The following is a 22260-nucleotide window of genomic DNA, read 5'->3' on the forward strand; positions in this document are numbered from 1 at the left end:
TCCATAGGTTCGCTCCTTGATATTCTGTCATCGGTGGTCACTGTCGTAGTTCCATTGGGGAGCAAATGCGTGACCAGCCGGGTAGTGAGGCCTCTAGGCCACAGCGCAATCTGTACAACAAAAAGAGCAGGAATAAGCATCGATCCCTGGTCGGTGCCAGCAAGTCCACTACATAGATAGATAGATAGATAGATAGATAGATAGATAGATAGATAGATAGATAGATAGATAGATAGATAGATAGATAGATAGATAGATAGATAGATAGATAGATAGATAGATAGATAGATAGATAGATAGATAGATAGATAGATAGATAGATAGAAGCGCTCAAAGTGCGTTAGGTTCGCTACGAAATCTTTCGAATTTACAAAGCGCGGTTCGAATTGGAATCGAACCCAGGCATTCTGCGCGGCAGTCCAATAAATTGTCACATGGTTGTTACGGTGAAGAAAGCCATCGCAGCCGGTAAGGACGAAACTCTTTAAAGCGCGAACGTGTGCAGAGAAAATGAATGACACTCAAAGTGCAACAATATCGTCGCACACAGTCGCCTGTCATCGAATAATCAGATCGGCGGCGAAATGCGTCAGCCTTTATGCATGCGTAACAATCTAGTGTAAACACTGGCGCTTGCGTACAATCTGAAACGTGCTGAAACATACGAGTCGGGCATGCCATGTTCGTCGAACAGTCGGCGTCATTCGCGAATCCGCATAAAGCTGTAGCGCGGCCTGCAGCGAGCAATAAACCACGTCATGAGAAAGTGAAAAAAGCGGTCCCCTTGAGAGCAAAGCACTAATAATAATAATATTATTATTACCTGGGGTTTAACATCCCAAAACCAGGATATGAAAATAAAAACAAGTGCGTGCTTTATTAGAATACCACAGAGCCACGCTGTCGTACTAAAACTGCTTAGGAAAAGCACCCAGCGCGGGCATCATGCCGGCGCAGCGCCATTTGTAGTTCCAAATAAGCTAGGCTTCAAGCGCTAGTGCCTGCTAAACTCCAGATATGCGTAACACCACTCAAAGTACACTAAGACGGCAACCCACTCGTAACGCTTCGCTCAAAGAAAAAAATAGGCCTCGCATGATGCCTCGCATGAAGTGGACTCCCACAATGCACGGAACCTAGAAAAATTTTCGCTTTACAAAGGATTATTATTGCGAAAAGCTTAGTAAAGAGCAGTTTCAATGAGCTCCTGACATTTTAAGATCATCTAGCTAATGTTCTTTTTGTTACTTTCTGTTCCCTTTCACATTGTATTGCATGAAAGGTTTTTACTTGATATTTGATTTTAACATATCAATGCAGAAATATATAGCGAAAATAACCTATTATCCTCTCATTTTGCTCATAGATAAATGGTACCGTCAACCAGGACGAACTTGTCGCCGACAATGCCGCTGTTAAAGAAGCGTTCAAGGTAAGTACTTTATCGCATCTCACTAACTCAGTAACTGAATGTAACATAGAAAGCTTAAGGACGTGTGAATATACATTAAAATGTTCTTTAACTCAGCACTGCGACATTTCATCAATTGTTCAGGCACTCAGGACAGAAGTTTTGTAGAAGTCTCAATGATATCAAAAATTGTTGAAGAGGGAATGTCGTTGGAGCATTAAATGTTGCTGGCTTCAGCGACATTCACCACTCATTTGCTATGTCCTTGCAGAGAGGAATTAACAGTCTCTTGTAAATGCGAGAGCCGAACTGCCAAGGATTTCATGCCCGTCTTGAAAATGACGTGGTGTGCTGTTGGTGGTCGGTGATTACATAAAAACGCCTGAAGGTGTTCTCTGATAGTCCTAACGTGATGTTCATTATAGTCTTCTTTATTACCGTTAGCCTATATGTTCTCTGCAGAACGAAAGCCACCGTCAGTGATCTCCAATTCGGTTATCCTGCGTGAGCTCATTCCATTTTGTGCCGTTTTCCAGCCGAACTATATGGCTAGTCGAACGTGCCGTGCTGCCAGGGCTGGGCACTATCGCGATAGTATTTCAGAGGTACTTTTGAGTATCTGTACTTCTGTATCGAGATACATTTGAAAAATGTATTTGTATCTCGGTAGTGAAATACATTTACGATGTATCGCCTGTATCGCGATACTATGCAGGACACGGGTATCTCGTCACATTGTTTTTTTTTCTGTCGGAAATGAGTTGAGGCGTGTTTCCAATGGGGGAATGACGTTTTTTTTGTGCCAAGATAGGGCGGCGATGGTTTCCCCTCAAGCACAGAATGGTCCATGTGGTAAAGCGCGTGACGCCGTAGACGGCAGAATCACGGGGGCAGTGTTGTCGGCCTCTGCCGACGAAAGTCGCTGTCTTTCTAGGTCAGTTCAGCACGCCTATTTTTTTTTCTTCGGGTGGCAAGCAATTACTTCGCTTGAACAGCTTTTGGTGTAGCGCGAAAGGAAACACGGACAAGAGAAGGCACAAAGGAACACCACACAGCGCTACTAGCAACAACATGTTTATTTTCAAGAAACAGACCGCTTATATACCATCAAAATCAGGCAGACAGCTGAACACGTGCGATCACTCAGATAATTCGTAAAAAACCATTTCACTAAGCAAAATCATAAGAGGATAAAACAGTAATTCACCGCTTTCGCAAGAATCCCAACTCTTTAGGTGACAATGTTATCGATGGCTTGCTCACACACAACTCACCGAGCGCATCGATAAGCTCGGCTTCAACTATAAGACGAGTGATCTCTTCTTTATGTTGACCAACAATGACGGTGTTATGAAACAATGGTCGGCAACCGCATGCATGCACGTGGAGTGCTAAAAACCCCTCAGGCGCCACTCTGTTCGATTTGTAATGGTGCTCTCTTAATCGCTCATTGACACATCGGCTGGTTTGGCCGACGTATTGCTTTCCACAAGAAAGCGGAACACGATAAATTACAAAACACTTGCATTCAACAAATTTGTTTGCATGCTTTTTTGTGCAACCAACTTTTTCTGCTCTAGCTGGATTTGTCATGGCGCACAGTTTCCCGAGCTTATCGGGCACTGAAAAGACTACCCTAATATTATCACGAAGTGCCACCTTCTTGAGATTATGTGACAGCTGGTGAACATAGGGGATTACAGCAGTGCGTCTCGTTTCTGTCGTTACGCGGCCTTGTGCGTTACACTGGCTTGAAATTCTGGGACTTCTTTTCAACTGTTTCTCTGCGACAGACACTAAAACATGATCTGGATAGCCAGATTCCTTCAGGCGTGAAATCTGGTTCTGGAAGCTATGCTTCGTTAGGTGGCCACAAGATTTATTCAAAGCATTGCTGAGGCACATCATTGCGATACCTCTCTTGGTTAGTTTCGAATGATTCGAATGAAATGGAAGTAAAGCTTTTTGAGCACGTGGTTCGTAGCTCCAGCATAGCTGGTTGTCAGAAAAAACGAGACTTAAGTCTAAAAACCTAATACGCCCCTCGCTAGGCCATTCAACTGTCACTTCTAGGGGATCCAGACCTTCGCGAAACACATTCAACACATTGGCACTCTCACTTTGAAAATCGTTCCACGAGCTGTCAATAAAAATAATAAATCGTCTACATAACGAAACACTTTCTTAACATTTGTCTCCTCGATACGATCCGCCACACACCGGTCAAGTTCCGCTAGAAAAAGGTTGCTTAACACAGGCGCTATACATGAGCCTATACAAATACCCTTTTTTTGTAAAAGTATCTCATCGTTCCATTTAATGAAAGTCGAAGTCAGATAAAATTGTAACAAGGTGATAAAATCATCAGCAAATACGCCCGACTCAGTAGAGAACTTGACCACACCGAATTCATCAATGCTGGTTTCAACACATTTTAGCAATTGTGCGTGGGGGAGGGAATAGTATAAGTCGGTGACATCAATAGAAAGGCTTTTAGCCCTTCATTTTCGTGAGCTTTCATGAAGTCTAAAATATTGTCTGAACTCTTTACTAAAAATGGGTCCCGAACCTCGAGAATATTGAGCTTGTCCAAGAGAAATGTAGCAAGTTCCTTTTGCCAGGTACCTATTTCCGATACAATGACTCGAAAAGGTATGTCAGCCTTGTGGGTCTTCGCGCTAAAGAATACGTCCAAGCTATCTTTCTTACTCTTTTGAATACCCTTAAGAGTTCCATGGACTTTCATGTTTTTGCACAACTGAATAGCCTTTGCTTTTACTTTCTTCAATGACACGTCTTTCTTCACCTTAAATAACCCAGATACGGCCTCATTAGCTTTTTCTCCAAAGCAAGAATGCGAAAACACTGCGAAGCCTCCCTCTTTATCTCCCTGTATTACACACAGCGAATTATCGTTCAAGTACGACAACACGCGCTTTACAGGAAGACGTGAGGCAACAGGCTTACACCGTGACAAGACGTCCACTCCTTCAGATGTAAGTCTCTCTTCCTCACCTTCAGTAGCACGCCGCGACATCTGACGAACGACGGTCAGGAGCTCAGGGTTCGTCCTCTGTTTCTGAACACCAAACTTGGGGCCCAGTCCTAGGACTTGAATGACGTCATCAGGTAGATGGAGGTCTTCAGGCACGTGGACCTTGCCCTCAGCTTTCCGCCGATCCCTTGTCGCCCGCTCCCGGAGATAGCGAAGCTGTGGCAACCAAAGCGCTTCTGTAGCCTGCCCCGCCAATTGCAGATATCTTCTAAGCTGGAATCCGGCGACAGACGACTCGAAAGAATTCTGAAGCAGTACACCAAGATGGATTCTGTGCAGGCGAATCTGGCGATACAATTCGGCGCGTAAAATCTTTAGCATCCTTTTTGCATGGCCGAGTGACGGCGAAAGCCCGCGAAAAGCGCGAGGACGTCATCCGGAAGAATGCCCGCACGGATGCAGAAACTGAGTGAACGTGCCTTGCATGTCGCGCTGGCGATGAAGGCTACAAACCAGCCTGGGTCTTGAGGAACATATAGAAAGTGGCCCGTTGTACGAGAAATGTAGTCGATGAGGGTTGCAACGTGGGCTTGTTGGTTACTCATTTGAACAGCTTTTGGTGTAGCGCGAAAGGAAACACGGACAAGAGAAGGCACAAAGGAACACCACACAGCGCTACTAGCAACAACATGTTTATTTTCAAGAAACAGACCGCTTATATACCATCAAAATCAGGCAGACAGCTGAACACGTGCGATCACTCAGATAATTCGTAAAAAACCATTTCACTAAGCAAAATCATAAGAGGATAAAACAGTAATTCACCGCTTTCGCAAGAATCCCAACTCTTTAGGTGACAATGTTATCGATGGCTTGCTCACACACAACTCACCGAGCGCATCGATAAGCTCGGCTTCAACTATAAGACGAGTGATCTCTTCTTTATGTTGACCAACAATGACGGTGTTATGAAACAATGGTCGGCAACCGCATGCATGCACGTGGAGTGCTAAAAACCCCTCAGGCGCCACTCTGTTCGATTTGTAATGGTGCTCTCTTAATCGCTCATTGACACATCGGCTGGTTTGGCCGACGTATTGCTTTCCACAAGAAAGCGGAACACGATAAATTACAAAACACTTGCATTCAACAAATTTGTTTGCATGCTTTTTTGTGCAACCAACTTTTTCTGCTCTAGCTGGATTTGTCATGGCGCACAGTTTCCCGAGCTTATCGGGCACTGAAAAGACTACCCTAATATTATCACGAAGTGCCACCTTCTTGAGATTATGTGACAGCTGGTGAACATAGGGGATTACAGCAGTGCGTCTCGTTTCTGTCGTTACGCGGCCTTGTGCGTTACACTGGCTTGAAATTCTGGGACTTCTTTTCAACTGTTTCTCTGCGACAGACACTAAAACATGATCTGGATAGCCAGATTCCTTCAGGCGTGAAATCTGGTTCTGGAAGCTATGCTTCGTTAGGTGGCCACAAGATTTATTCAAAGCATTGCTGAGGCACATCATTGCGATACCTCTCTTGGTTAGTTTCGAATGATTCGAATGAAATGGAAGTAAAGCTTTTTGAGCACGTGGTTCGTAGCTCCAGCATAGCTGGTTGTCAGAAAAAACGAGACTTAAGTCTAAAAACCTAATACGCCCCTCGCTAGGCCATTCAACTGTCACTTCTAGGGGATCCAGACCTTCGCGAAACACATTCAACACATTGGCACTCTCACTTTGAAAATCGTTCCACGAGCTGTCAATAAAAATAATAAAATCGTCTACATAACGAAACACTTTCTTAACATTTGTCTCCTCGATACGATCCGCCACACACCGGTCAAGTTCCGCTAGAAAAAGGTTGCTTAACACAGGCGCTATACATGAGCCTATACAAATACCCTTTTTTTGTAAAAGTATCTCATCGTTCCATTTAATGAAAGTCGAAGTCAGATAAAATTGTAACAAGGTGATAAAATCATCAGCAGATACGCCCGACTCAGTAGAGAACTTGACCACACCGAATTCATCAATGCTGGTTTCAACACATTTTAGCAATTGTGCGTGGGGGAGGGAATAGTATAAGTCGGTGACATCAATAGAAAAGGCTTTTAGCCCTTCATTTTCGTGAGCTTTCATGAAGTCTAAAATATTGTCTGAACTCTTTACTAAAAATGGGTCCCGAACCTCGAGAATATTGAGCTTGTCCAAGAGAAATGTAGCAAGTTCCTTTTGCCAGGTACCTATTTCCGATACAATGACTCGAAAAGGTATGTCAGCCTTGTGGGTCTTCGCGCTAAAGAATACGTCCAAGCTATCTTTCTTACTCTTTTGAATACCCTTAAGAGTTCCATGGACTTCCATGTTTTTGCACAACTGAATAGCCTTTGCTTTTACTTTCTTCAATGACACGTCTTTCTTCACCTTAAATAACCCAGATACGGCCTCATTAGCTTTTTCTCCAAAGCAAGAATGCGAAAACACTGCGAAGCCTCCCTCTTTATCTCCCTGTATTACACACAGCGAATTATCGTTCAAGTACGACAACACGCGCTTTACAGGAAGACGTGAGGCAACAGGCTTACACCGTGACAAGACGTCCACTCCTTCAGATGTAAGTCTCTCTTCCTCACCTTCAGTAGCACGCCGCGACATCTGACGAACGACGGTCAGGAGCTCAGGGTTCGTCCTCTGTTTCTGAACACCAAACTTGGGGCCCAGTCCTAGGACTTGAATGACGTCATCAGGTAGATGGAGGTCTTCAGGCACGTGGACCTTGCCCTCAGCTTTCCGCCGATCCCTTGTCGCCCGCTCCCGGAGATAGCGAAGCTGTGGCAACCAAAGCGCTTCTGTAGCCTGCCCCGCCAATTGCAGATATCTTCTAAGCTGGAATCCGGCGACAGACGACTCGAAAGAATTCTGAAGCAGTACACCAAGATGGATTCTGTGCAGGCGAATCTGGCGATACAATTCGGCGCGTAAAATCTTTAGCATCCTTTTTGCATGGCCGAGTGACGGCGAAAAGCCCGCGAAAAGCGCGAGGACGTCATCCGGAAGAATGCCCGCACGGATGCAGAAACTGAGTGAACGTGCCTTGCATGTCGCGCTGGCGATGAAGGCTACAAACCAGCCTGGGTCTTGAGGAACATATAGAAAGTGGCCCGTTGTACGAGAAATGTAGTCGATGAGGGTTGCAACGTGGGCTTGTTGGTTACTCATTTGAACAGCTTTTGGTGTAGCGCGAAAGGAAACACGGACAAGAGAAGGCACAAAGGAACACCACACAGCGCTACTAGCAACAACATGTTTATTTTCAAGAAACAGACCGCTTATATACCATCAAAATCAGGCAGACAGCTGAACACGTGCGATCACTCAGATAATTCGTAAAAAACCATTTCACTAAGCAAAATCATAAGAGGATAAAACAGTAATTCACCGCTTTCGCAAGAATCCCAACTCTTTAGGTGACAATGTTATCGATGGCTTGCTCACACACAACTCACCGAGCGCATCGATAAGCTCGGCTTCAACTATAAGACGAGTGATCTCTTCTTTATGTTGACCAACAATGACGGTGTTATGAAACAATGGTCGGCAACCGCATGCATGCACGTGGAGTGCTAAAAACCCCTCAGGCGCCACTCTGTTCGATTTGTAATGGTGCTCTCTTAATCGCTCATTGACACATCGGCTGGTTTGGCCGACGTATTGCTTTCCACAAGAAAGCGGAACACGATAAATTACAAAACACTTGCATTCAACAAATTTGTTTGCATGCTTTTTTGTGCAACCAACTTTTTCTGCTCTAGCTGGATTTGTCATGGCGCACAGTTTCCCGAGCTTATCGGGCACTGAAAAGACTACCCTAATATTATCACGACCATGCAAAAAGGATGCTAAAGATTTTACGCGCCGAATTGTATCGCCAGATTCGCCTGCACAGAATCCATCTTGGTGTACTGCTTCAGAATTCTTTCGAGTCGTCTGTCGCCGGATTCCAGCTTAGAAGATATCTGCAATTGGCGGGGCAGGCTACAGAAGCGCTTTGGTTGCCACAGCTTCGCTATCTCCGGGAGCGGGCGACAAGGGATCGGCGGAAAGCTGAGGGCAAGGTCCACGTGCCTGAAGACCTCCATCTACCTGATGACGTCATTCAAGTCCTAGGACTGGGCCCCAAGTTTGGTGTTCAGAAACAGAGGACGAACCCTGAGCTCCTGACCGTCGTTCGTCAGATGTCGCGGCGTGCTACTGAAGGTGAGGAAGAGAGACTTACATCTGAAGGAGTGGACGTCTTGTCACGGTGTAAGCCTGTTGCCTCACGTCTTCCTGTAAATGCGCGTGTTGTCGTACTTGAACGATAATTCGCTGTGTGTAATACAGGGAGATAAAGAGGGAGGCTTCGCAGTGTTTTCGCATTCTTGCTTTGGAGAAAAAGCTAATGAGGCCGTATCTGGGTTATTTAAGGTGAAGAAAGACGTGTCATTGAAGAAAGTAAAAGCAAAGGCTATTCAGTTGTGCAAAAACATGAAAGTCCATGGAACTCTTAAGGGTATTCAAAAGAGTAAGAAAGATAGCTTGGACGTATTCTTTAGCGCGAAGACCCACAAGGCTGACATACCTTTTCGAGTCATTGTATCGGAAATAGGTACCTGGCAAAAGGAACTTGCTACATTTCTCTTGGACAAGCTCAATATTCTCGAGGTTCGGGACCCATTTTTAGTAAAGAGTTCAGACAATATTTTAGACTTCATGAAAGCTCACGAAAATGAAGGGCTAAAAGCCTTTTCTATTGATGTCACCGACTTATACTATTCCCTCCCCCACGCACAATTGCTAAAATGTGTTGAAACCAGCATTGATGAATTCGGTGTGGTCAAGTTCTCTACTGAGTCGGGCGTATCTGCTGATGATTTTATCACCTTGTTACAATTTTATCTGACTTCGACTTTCATTAAATGGAACGATGAGATACTTTTACAAAAAAAGGGTATTTGTATAGGCTCATGTATAGCGCCTGTGTTAAGCAACCTTTTTCTAGCGGAACTTGACCGGTGTGTGGCGGATCGTATCGAGGAGACAAATGTTAAGAAAGTGTTTCGTTATGTAGACGATTTTATTATTTTTATTGACAGCTCGTGGAACGATTTTCAAAGTGAGAGTGCCAATGTGTTGAATGTGTTTCGCGAAGGTCTGGATCCCCTAGAAGTGACAGTTGAATGGCCTAGCGAGGGGCGTATTAGGTTTTTAGACTTAAGTCTCGTTTTTTCTGACAACCAGCTATGCTGGAGCTACGAACCACGTGCTCAAAAAGCTTTACTTCCATTTCATTCGAATCATTCGAAACTAACCAAGAGAGGTATCGCAATGATGTGCCTCAGCAATGCTTTGAATAAATCTTGTGGCCACCTAACGAAGCATAGCTTCCAGAACCAGATTTCACGCCTGAAGGAATCTGGCTATCCAGATCATGTTTTAGTGTCTGTCGCAGAGAAACAGTTGAAAAGAAGTCCCAGAATTTCAAGCCAGTGTAACGCACAAGGCCGCGTAACGACAGAAACGAGACGCACTGCTGTAATCCCCTATGTTCACCAGCTGTCACATAATCTCAAGAAGGTGGCACTTCGTGATAATATTAGGGTAGTCTTTTCAGTGCCCGATAAGCTCGGGAAACTGTGCGCCATGACAAATCCAGCTAGAGCAGAAAAAGTTGGTTGCACAAAAAAGCATGCAAACAAATTTGTTGAATGCAAGTGTTTTGTAATTTATCGTGTTCCGCTTTCTTGTGGAAAGCAATACGTCGGCCAAACCAGCCGATGTGTCAATGAGCGATTAAGAGAGCACCATTACAAATCGAACAGAGTGGCGCCTGAGGGGTTTTTAGCACTCCACGTGCATGCATGCGGTTGCCGACCATTGTTTCATAACACCGTCATTGTTGGTCAACATAAAGAAGAGATCACTCGTCTTATAGTTGAAGCCGAGCTTATCGATGCGCTCGGTGAGTTGTGTGTGAGCAAGCCATCGATAACATTGTCACCTAAAGAGTTGGGATTCTTGCGAAAGCGGTGAATTACTGTTTTATCCTCTTATGATTTTGCTTAGTGAAATGGTTTTTTACGAATTATCTGAGTGATCGCACGTGTTCAGCTGTCTGCCTGATTTTGATGGTATATAAGCGGTCTGTTTCTTGAAAATAAACATGTTGTTGCTAGTAGCGCTGTGTGGTGTTCCTTTGTGCCTTCTCTTGTCCGTGTTTCCTTTCGCGCTACACCAAAAGCTGTTCAAATGAGTAACCAACAAGCCCACGTTGCAACCCTCATCAATTACTTCGCGACCTCCTGCGCGGATACCGCCTTGGAGCAGGCTTTGCAATGCTTCGCGTGCGTTCAGTTCTCAAAGCGGCGGCTCTTCCAAAAGCAGTTCGCGTAGTCGCGGCGGAAGTGACAAGAAGATGGCTATCTTTAACGCGCTTTCAGCCACCTCTCCAATGTCAAGGTGCGTTCCTAATTGATTACATGCGTGAAATGGTCTTTTGTGGTAGCAGGCTCCCCCACCGCCGCAGCCGACTTCGCCTGTTGCGGCTTTCTGAAATGGGTGCTGGTAGCTTCGGTGGTGGTGACAGCTTCATTGAAGCCGACAGGGTCAGACGGCTGTGGATTCCGAAGATGGAGACCGACTTGCGATTCTGAACAGTCAGAACAACCCAAGTGAGGGCGGAAGTGTTTCGGTATTCAGATGACCCGAGAAGAGATATCGCCACGCTGCAGGGCAATCCGGCTATGAAGGCGGTATCTATCCACTATAACACGAATTTGTGCTCGCCTTCAGCGGTAGACAGACTTTTTTTTCTTTCGTGGGTCTTGTTCTGAGGCTGAACCGACGCTGTTAGAAGACAGCCTACTTGAGAAGCCTACACAGCAACCTTCTCAGCAAAGCAGATCTTCAAAATAAATATGTGCTTTTTCTCAATTCACTGGTGTTCATTAGTTATTCGAGTGATTTGATTAAAGTGTGCTATTTCTTGCATAGCTTATTTTGTTCGCCAAGTATATCGATTTCGGTGCCCAATCCTTGTTACTGTTGCTGTGAAATAGTGTATTTTTATTGCAATTGATACCTGTAATTATGTCATTATTACTAGTTATGTACTTTGTCCGCCCCCTTCCCCTGCAATGTCTTAATGGCATTGACGGTACTGTAATAAATAAATAAATAAATGAAGTGAACGTTTCGATGCTCTGTAACTTTAATTACAACATTATGCTGCACTAATAAGTGTCTTTCCGTAGTATGAGTATCCTTATAATAAAAAAAGTATTCCAGTATCTGTATCGCTGTAACTGTATTCCGGAATACTTTTTTCCTGTTATTGCACAAGTATCTTCGAAATATCCCGTTACGTTAAAGCCAAATGTATCTAAGTATCTGTATTTTAGGCTTCCAGTTCATGTATTTCGATATCTGTATTCCGGAATACTTTTCTGAGTATCTCTGCCCAGCCCTGCGTGCTGCTAGCACTCAGTCGTTCCGTCAGTGTCCGAAGCCTTCCCCGAAGTGAACGCGAGGCGTCCATTGCCGCCCCTGAAGCTCATCGTTGTCGTCTTCCTCCATCATCTCCCGACGTTTAGCTCGCCGAAGTCACTCCCCGAAGTCACGCTGGTACTCGTGTTTCCGCTTTACCTCATTAGTAGGCCGAGCGACATGCGCAGGATGGTCTGACGCAGCTTGCCCCTTTCGCCGCTGGGATCGCGCAGAGAACTTCGGCACAGATGCACCAGCGTCCTTGCTACCTCCCTCCTTCGCGCGACCATGGTAGAGTGTACCAGAATATTTTATTCTAGTCACTCTAACCATGGAACAACGGCTGAACTGAAGCGCTCGCCCGCTGACAAGAAGTGGCAGAGAGAGCGGTGAGTCACTTTGTTAATCATGTGGATACGGCTGGCGAGGCAGCGTTTGTCATCCTAGCCGCGGTCGGAGCAGCGGCGGCAGCGGACGCGGCCAGTCACGCGGTATGTGTTCTTCGCTTCAAGGTCAAGTGGAGAGACGGCAAAACTGGCTGGGCTAGGCCAGTAAAGTTTTGATTTTAAAACTGGAACACCTATGTCCCGCTCACTCATGAGAGCGTTTTAAATAGTGGGAAAACGTTGTCCCACTGATTACTGAAGGTACCACCATGCGATCACATCATCGGGTATTTGGGATCGAAGGGCCGAAACAGGCGGCGCAGAGAAGCACTTCTCAAGTTGTGCAGAGAAATATTGTGCGCACCTCATTGCCAGCAGCAGAACACCACCTTCAGCTTCGCCTCTTAAAAGCCGTAACCGTACTGTGGTCTTTTTCCGTGAAGCTCACTTCACCGTACACGGAAAACATTTTTTGCCGATTTTACTCTTTTTTTCGCTGTCGAAATGGTTGGCTACTCATGTTGTCCCTGAATATCTGCCCACTTCTCCAGAGGTATGCGATATCAAGAAAAGTGTTCCCATGCAGCATTATCCACAATCACGCTTACCAAAGAGCATGGCATTTTCGCAGAGATTTGCGTTTCGATGCATTGATCGGTGGGGTTAGTGCAAAAGGCTACATGAACACACCATGACTTGGAGCCAAAGTCGCCATTCTAGCTAGCCACAAAACGAGAAATTGCATGGCATTTCGAATAACAGGTTTCTTATCTGAGCGAGAGGAACACTCAGAAGCTTTGTTAAATATTGGAACAAACTTCAACGACATTGGGGCAGTACCGACAGATTTTGAATAGGCGTTAAAAATGTTTTTCACGAGTTTATAAAGACTTAAGGAAAGAAGGTTATTTTTAAGGGCTCGTCTATCGTTGTTAGACACAATAATATTAATGAGAACTAACAGACAATAATGCTACAGAAAGCATTGATTATGTTTCTTGTAGTAATCAGGATATAAATGTGAAGAAAGTAAAGTGGACGTAAAGATAACTTGCCGCCGGCAGGGACCGAACCTGCGACCTTGGAACGCATCCGATGCTCCACCACTGAGCTAAGGCGGCGGTCATCCTCGCGTCCACTTTATGGGGTATATATGTATATTTAAACCTAGGAGTGTTAGTCAGCGCCATGGTGTAAGAATAAGTTAGGTGCTGACACTCGCCGCTCCGCTTGAGGAGAGGGCACAGACAGATTGTTTTCGCCGATGACCTTGAGCCACGAGTAGTTTTCGCGGCACGCGTGGAGATGGCGCTGCGGAATGGGGTCTCAGGGGATCGCGCGGCGCGCTTTCTGAAATTGGCTCTCAAAGAAAGATCTTCCTAAAAGCTTTGGATGCATGGCATTCTGTGATTTATAAACGCGTTGCCCTGTGCCTGTAAGCCCTGTCAGTGCATTTGTTTTGCTGATTCGTATATTGTGACTGAGTGTACCTATACCTTGACGCTGTGTATGATGCCAGGTACCCTAGCGGCCTTGTCGTTGGCTGCGCCTCGAAATGGGCAAAAATGTTTTGTTCTGAATTCGTGTGTCGCTTTTCAAGGCTCCGCATGAACCAGAGCGCTTAGATAAGTGGTGACGGGTGATTCCAAGAGCAGACAGAGTTTTGGAGCCTACTGACCATGTGTGCTCGAAGCATTTCCCGGAAGAAGCGATCTCTGCCACATATCATGCAGAATACAAGGGAAACGTGCTGTTGCACGCCCGAAAGAAACCTACGCTCTCTTCGTATGCTGTGCCTTGCATTTTCCACGGATGCCAAATACCTGACCGCGCAGCCAAGAACCAGGAAACCTCCGCGAAAACGGCAGGCTCTACTGCCGACTACTCGGAAGCGACGGGGGCCAAGAGGTTCAATTGCTTCAGAAGTGCCTTACCCGACCGCTGAATGTACGCCACATTTATTGCACGTAGAGACAGCGACTCCACGGGGCGATGCTGAATGAACGGGCACGCAACGCAAGAGGCCGCGCTTCGACTTCTGCAGCGACGAGCCTCCTCCACGTGAAGAACGGGAGGCTTCTGAACACAACATTGATAGTGTGAGTGGCCTATGCGCCTCACGTCGTCATGAAGCAGGAAAGGTAATTTCTTGATCTTAAATTCAGATGCCACTTTCTGAGCTGCCTCATCTATGTCTATTAGGACCAAGAAACATTAGATGTTGTGGAATAATCAGTGAACAGATGTTTTCGTGATGCATTGGTTGAATTTCTCTGACAAAGTTTTTTTTCGTTCAGTTTGCTAAGCAACTAGAGCTCGACAGCGATATCCGCGCGCAGACACTGACAAGCACAAACACACACACACACACACACACACACACACACACACACACACACACACACACACACACACACACACACACACACACACACACACACACACACACACACACACACAAACACGCACGCACAGAAATAATAGGACATGTTTACTAGCGAAAAAGACGAGGACGAGAAGAAGGAATACAGGACAACGCTAGACTTCAACTAAACTTTATTACACATAACATTCAGGTATATATAGACAACTTGGCGAGCGCATGCGCGCAAAGGTCCTGTTAAAACCGAAAAAATTAATCAACACAGAAGAGTTATCAGTTTCTTTCCAGATATCCAAGTTCCTTGTCAGAGAGAGCCAAAGAGGGACTGCTGACACAAGCGTCAGCTTCTTTTTTAATGACCAAAGCTTCAAAAATCTCCCTCTCCGCCTGCGTTGCGAAGCTGCGCAGCACTGCCGTTTTTTCATAGTGTGGAGAGCATGAACATCTCCTACAATGGTCGGCAAGGTGTCCACCACCGGCCAACGCCTTCACTGCCGCTCGGTGCTCCCGCAGCCTTACGTTAATGCAACGGCCGGTTTGGCCTACATAACACCGGCCAGAGGACAGCGGGATCTTGTACACCACTGCAGTTCTGCATGGAACAAAACGAGTGGCGTGACTCACTTTACAAGCCTTGTCTTGGCTTAGCCCGTTCACCGCCGCACACATACGTACAAGCTTATTCGGCGCGGTAAACACGACGTGAACGCCGCATTTTTTTGCCACCTTCTTCAATCGGTGCGAGAGCTGGTGTACGTAAGAGATAGGCACAGGACGTTCCCGTGATTCATTCCCGTTTTGTCTAGCGGCTAGGCCGCCAACCTTCACCTCCTTTACCAGACTCTCCAGCACGGACGTAATCAGCTGTTCCGGAAAGCCGGCCAACTTGAGGCGTTCAACTTGGCCTTTCACGCTGTCTCCTACAAGGTGCTCGCACGACTTAGCAAGCGCCGCTCGCAAGCAGTTTGTTGCTATGCCTCGCTTTACAATCTTTGAATGGGCCGAATTATATCCCAGGATCGATTTTTTGGAACGAGGTCGGTATTCCCAGCAAATGTGGTCACTAAAGCTAATTCGCAGATCTAGATATTGCAAACATCCCTCATTAGGCTTCTCTGACGTGAACCTGAGACCATCACCGCATCTATCAAACAATTGCAGGACTTGCTCTGCAGCCCCCGCTCCCCCTTGAGGCGTGTTTCTTAACAACACAAGGTAATCATCCACGTACCTAAAAATCTTTGCAACACTTGCAGCGTCAACAGCTGAGGCAATAAATACGCTTATCAACGTATGTTAAGAAAAGGTCGCTTAAAATCGGTGCTATACATGATCCAATGCACACCCCATCTTTTTGTACAAAGGTGTCATTGGCGAAGGTTACCAGTGTACAAGATAGATAAAATCTAAGCATTTCTAAAAAATTGTCAACAGAAAGCCCCGCCGCGTTCATAAATTCAACTGCACCAAAGCTATCAGTGCTGTTTCTGACCGCGCAAAACAAGGCACCTTTTGGAATAGAGTAAAACAAGTCTACAACGTCTACAGAAAAGCCAACAAGCTGCGTCCCCGTCCCTGGCTGCGCGGATAAAAATTCCATGACATCGCCTGAATTCCGTATCAAATACGGATCATCCAGCTTGATTAGAGCCAGCTGCCTCTGAAGGAACCTTGATAAAAAACCTTGCCAAGATCCTTTTTCCGTGACAACAGCCCTAAACGGCACACCTTCCTTGTGCGTTTTTGCTGTAAAGAACAAACTTAAGGTGTTCTTTTTGGCTGCAACAAAGTTCTTCCTGAGGCTGGGAAGGTTCGAATCGTCACAAAAACGTAACGCCCTTTTCTTCAGATCTGTCAAAGAAGTCTTTGTAGCCACAAAATTCTTGGACACTGCCTCTTGCGCCTTAATCTCATAAAGACTGACCGGTAACACAACAAAGCCACCTTCCTTATCAGATACTAACAGCGCTTGCTCATTACTCTTCAGGCTCTCAATAGTTTCCTTCACCGACAAGCCTTGCCTAGCCCTGAGCCTCTTGCTATTAAGGCAATCAACACCTTCCGACACAGGTCTATCACAATCATTATCTTTGGCACGAGAAGCTACCTTTCTAACCATGGACAGCAGGGTTACCGGGTTCTCATTAGGAACAGTGCAAAACTTCGGTCCACAACGCAAGACCGCATCCACCGTGTCAGGCGTAGACGACTGTCCAAGGTACGTCACCTTTGCTGAAGACATCGCCTTCTTCTTCCTGGACTTCTTCCATGAGCAGAGCAACGGAAGCTGCTTGGTCCACAGGAACTCGCTCACCGCTGAAGCCTCCCTCATCAGAGCTCGAAACACACACTCACTGTTGTTATCCCCGACGACCAGTGAGGCAGAAAGCACTCGGATGCACTCTTGATAGAATCGCCCCTGACGACAAAGTTCCGTACGGATAGACCGCATGACACGCGTCGCAGTTGTTTGTGATGCGAAGCAAGGTCCGAACAACGCCTGTACTTCAGGGGTCACTAAGTAGTTGTTCAGAGCAAAGGTGTAAAGCCTTGCCTTGAACGTAGAAATGGCTAATAGGTTGACGTAGGTAATAGAAGGATTAACACATAAAAAGTGTGGAAGAACAGGGCCCATTCTATTGACAAGTGAAACATTTAAGGCGGAAAGTTGGGCTAGTTGGTAACGTGAATAATAGGACATGCTTACTAGCGAAAAAGACGAGGACGAGAAGAAGGAATACAGGACAACGCTAGACTTCAACTAAACTTTATTACACATGCGCTCGCCAAGTTGTCTATATATATACCTGAATGTTATGTCTAATAAAGTTTAGTTGAAGTCTAGCGTTGTCCTGTATTCCTTCTTCTCGTCCTCGTCTTTTTCGCTAGTAAACATGTCCTATTATTTACGTTACCAACTAGCCCAACTTTCCGCCTTAAATGTTGCACAGAAATACACACACATACGCACAAACGCATGCACATGCCGTCACACACGCGCACGCACGCGTGCACTCACACACACGCAATACACACACACACACACACACACACACACACACACGCACACACATGCACGCGAACGCAAACAGTCGCGCACATACGCACGCACGCAAGTGTACACAAACGCGCGCACGCACACATGCACATACACACGCTCACACACGCGCGCGCACACACACCCACTAGCACGCACGCAATACACATGCACGCGCACGAACACAAATGCACACACGCACATACACACAGACGCGCACACATACGCATGCACATAAATGCACACACATGCGCGCACGCACACAAATGTACACACGCGCACGCACATGCCCTTCCACACGCGCACGCACACATGCACTCACACACACTCAGGCACACATGCACGCACACACACACGCACGCTCACACACTCGCAATAAACACACGTGCGCACAAACACTCGCACGCACGCACACTATCGCCTTCCTTATCGCTAGCGTGCCTTCGCTCTTCGGTGAAGACTGCCGCTAGGTACACTTTAAGGCACAAATGGAAAGAAAATGATAATAACTGCGGGTTTTAGTCCTAAAGACCAACTGTTACTCCCCAAAAAGACCAACTGGAACAAGATAGCTGACATGTCTCAAGTTGGGGGAGTAACCGTTTAGTGTTAGGTCGGAAGGGAGGAACAGAAGGATGGACGGCAACAGTTGCTCTCGGCGCGCAACCGTCGCTCTCCTGCAGGGAGCACCCTGTATCGGTCGATGCATGGGCCACAATTTCTTGCGGGCTGGCGTAAGGAAACTACTTTTTGTAAACTGAACAGAGAGATATGCACGCTCATAGGGACATTCATCTTGTACGTATACTTTTTAACATTACCGTGTTACCGGACCACATGTTTTAGAAAAGTTTTAGCTCCCCATACGTAAATGTTTACGTACGTACGTAAACGGATATCTTTACGTTTGAATAAACCATGAAATGGTGATGATAACGGCATTGAAATTATATTTAATTTAGATAAGATTGTATCACCGCTGCGGCAAAATCACGAGGGGTTTTTAGCGTGTACAGTATCCCGGTATACGCAAAGCGGTGTAGAGTACCGGGTTATCTGACGATGGTGTCGCCATCTTGTGACGCTTCGTGCAACCGTAGTCATGGACCCGTTTGTTTTCGCCTAGTGTTTTTATGGAAAAAGTGATTTGAAAGGTAACTCAGTCGTAATTATGCTCGGCAAGGCATTTACACCAGAAATAGAACGCATGATGCTTTTGCAATAACACTTTTTTGCTTGCCTGGTTCATCTTGTTCGCGCTAGATGGCATCACCTACCCAGCCTGTCGGGGTATTTATGTCAAGGCTTCTGACGTTTTTTACGGCTTCGGTATTCTATTTCTAGGTCATTCTAGTGATTTTAGCCGCTGAAACAAGGTGATGGCAAATGGCGCTCGCACTTCGGCTTATTTTTACTCTGCGGCTGGAGCCTCGGCAAAGCGAGCCTCGGTAAACGTAAAGCCAATCCGGAGAGTGGTTCACGTCCGTAAAGGCCCGCGTATGCGCATATTCCTTCCGGCAACTCGTAACACGGTAACGTAAAGCTAAAAGCCCCTAATACAAGCTAAAAGCTCCTAAATAAAGGCATGGTTGCACTACAATGCCAACACCTGAAGCTCCTGTCGTCGCAAGTTAAATGGCGTGTTTGCGTATAACATTTGGCATAACTATATAGCCGGAGAATGTGGCAATAAAATGCTAAGCTTCGCGAAACTCCGTGTATCGTTCAGGACAAACAAGCGGTTGAGAGAAGTACACAGTTGATAGACTTTACATTTGCGGTTTTATGCTTAACGGCAGTTCCAGTACAAAGCAGCAAAATCCCTGACTGCAGGGTTGCAGCAGAGATCACGCAACGCACATTCATATCGCGATGCGCAGGAAGACTGACAGCGAGCTAACGCCGCTGCCTCCCCCCCCCCCTCATCTTTACCTTGTCACTGGCTGATTTCAGTGGGAGGACATCTATCGCAATAGGGTCCGGTAGTTTAACTTTGTGTTTAATCTCAGAGCAATTGGACGTTATCAGCTCGGGCAGTGTTGTCTTTTCAAAGGGGAGGCGACTCTTCCGCAAAAACAATAATAATATTCATATTGATATCAATAAGAATAATGATAGTAAAGAAGACGCAAATGCACCTCTGGGCAAAAAAGGAAAAAGAAATTACTGGCCTTTTAGCCAACGTTTATAGAACCAGGTAAGTTGAAAAACTCCCCGCGTCAGCCAACCCGTCGTGCGGCGCCAGGGCAGCTTCCGGTTTGGTGGCGCTGGCGGCGCAACAAGCTTCCGCTAGCAGACGAAAACGCGTAGTGGGCGTGGCAAGACGCCGAGCCAGCCGTTCAGAATGGGCTTCGTTGTTTACATCGCCGACTGTATATTATCGAGATTTTTTCGTTGCGCTGCCGCTGCAGCGTAAACCTGAGTAATATTTAGCAGCAGTGAGGCAAAGTCAGTAAAGCTATGGCTTTCTAGACTGCCCACGATAACTGATGCTTGATAGCATAACATACGAGTCTTTCCATTACCCTATAAGAAATTAACTATATGACGCATTCCCGTAGCGTAATTCTTTAGCTAAAGTGAATGCTTGGGCGTGTTGGTACTTCCTTCTTTTCGTTTTGGACTGTGCAAGTATTGCGCGGTGTTAACGAATAAGGGGGCGTTCGGAGATCTGTTCGTTCTGCTTGTTCGTTCTCCTGGGGAAGAACAAGCGCGCTGATTGGCTGAAGCGGGAGATGCCACTCAAGGCCGGGGGGTGTCGCCATTTCTTTTTTTTTTGCTTGATTTTTTCTTTTTTGGTGACGTCATATCGCGTCATAACCAGTAGGGTGATCGGAGATCTGTGTTCTGCGCCGTTCCTTCTGCACCCATTCTGGCGCCACACGCGATTAGCCGAAGCTGGAAAAAACCACGTCTCTGAGGGGCGTAGCCATTTTTCTTTTTGCTTGATCTTTTATTTTTTGGTGACATTATACCGCGTCATAACGAGCATGTCGTCTGCTACAAACGAACGGATCGCGAGGCCGTTCGCACGCGTTCTCTCGAGCGAACAAACGGCTTCGCACGGCATGATGCGGCGGTTGCGGCTGCCGCAACAGCTGATTTTCAGAAAATGGCGTTTGCGACGTCTGCTTCTCTTGCGGTTGGAGGTGCGAGATGCGTTTGAAGCCATGAGTGAGTGCGGCGTCGCTTTTGGTTCTCGAAACAAACAGTGCGAACGAAATGAACGGGCCTGCCACTGCGCTGTGGTCTTACGCGCAGGGACTTCTTAGTTCAAAAGCGCTACCATCTCTTGCCACGCGTCGTCCCGGTCCTCACTCGTAAACGACGGCGCCAGCGGGCGCGACGGCGTAGCTATCTGTGGGTGCTCTTTTATAAAAGCCAGCAGAAGCTCCCTTTGACGATCCGACACCCGGGAGCCAAGCCAGACATTCCGGTGGGACGACATTTTGAAAAACTGCGCCAACCGCTACTTTTTTTTTTTTTTTCGCGTGCGCGACTTAACATAGCAAGCACTTTAGAAAAACTAACACCAATAAATATCAGCACTCAAAGCTATTGCTGTTTCAGAAACTGCTTGAGCTTCAAAAGAGAAACAATATCTTTTTGTATAACAACTGTATTTATTAGAAGGCGAGAAACACTTCGTTTTGAAATATACGGTTCCCTTGCCGAGGACAAACGATGCGCATCTACTTCCGGAAAGCTCGCCACTCACCGCTTGACGATTCGCTGTCCTCTTCCTCTCGGCGGAAAAGAGCTGCGGACCGCCCACTTTTGTGACGTAACACCGCCAGAACGAACGCGGAACGAACAGAGATCTCCGATCCCCCCCCCCCTAAATCTTTGTTGTAAGCCAGCAGCGCTGTTGTTTGTGCATTCCTTTTTCTGGTTGTCCGTCTTTCTTGCACTGTTTTCTTTCCGATAATTCTTCACTTTATATTTTTTGAAGTGAGGCGTTTTCACTCTGTATCGCGGCTGTCGTTATCCGCCATCATTGAGCGGTAAAATCGCCGCACGCCACACTTTCAGTCCTGCTACAGAAAAAAAAATCTATTATTTTACGTACGCACGCAATGCAGTGAAACAATTTTTGAAATATGGCTATGGCATTGCAGGGGCGTAGCCAGGAGGGGGGGGGGGGCTTATGGGGCGTCAGCCCCCCCCCCCGATATATTTCGTGCTCTCATACACCACCGACCAGGGGCGTCACCCGGGTGGTGGGATTTATTGGGCTTCAGCCTCCTCGCCACCTCCCACCTTGAAATGTTTAATTTTTTTTTGTTCTAATATACACCGCCGTCCGAAATAACCACCTTCATCGAAAACCACCCAGGATGTCGTCTAAAATGTGCTTTTTTTTTTCGAGCACGACAATGCCGTGGACAGTTGAAAGGTACCGGAAGGTGACTTTTCTGGAATCTTTTTTTCAACCATGCAGTTTGTGAAACAGGGTATCACTCTTATTTCTTTTTTGAACAATAAAAAGAAAATTGACTATGGTACGATTATTCCTATTTTT

At 46.3% G+C, this 22260-nt stretch overlaps 1 protein-coding gene across 1 annotated transcript in view; it reads left to right on the forward strand.

Annotated features, from left to right (window-relative positions):
• Positions 1-1371: 1371 nt before the first annotated feature.
• LOC125758933 (neprilysin-21-like) overlaps positions 1372-22260 on the forward strand; it is a 204912-nt gene continuing 184023 nt past the window's right edge. The window contains exon 1 of the mRNA XM_049416721.1: positions 1372-1432. The gene's annotated coding sequence lies outside the window, so the exon portion shown is untranslated. The remainder of the gene's footprint in view (positions 1433-22260) is intronic.

This window comes from Rhipicephalus sanguineus, chromosome 6 (assembly GCF_013339695.2).
Source record: "Rhipicephalus sanguineus isolate Rsan-2018 chromosome 6, BIME_Rsan_1.4, whole genome shotgun sequence".
NCBI classification, from domain to species: Eukaryota; Metazoa; Arthropoda; class Arachnida; order Ixodida; family Ixodidae; genus Rhipicephalus; species Rhipicephalus sanguineus.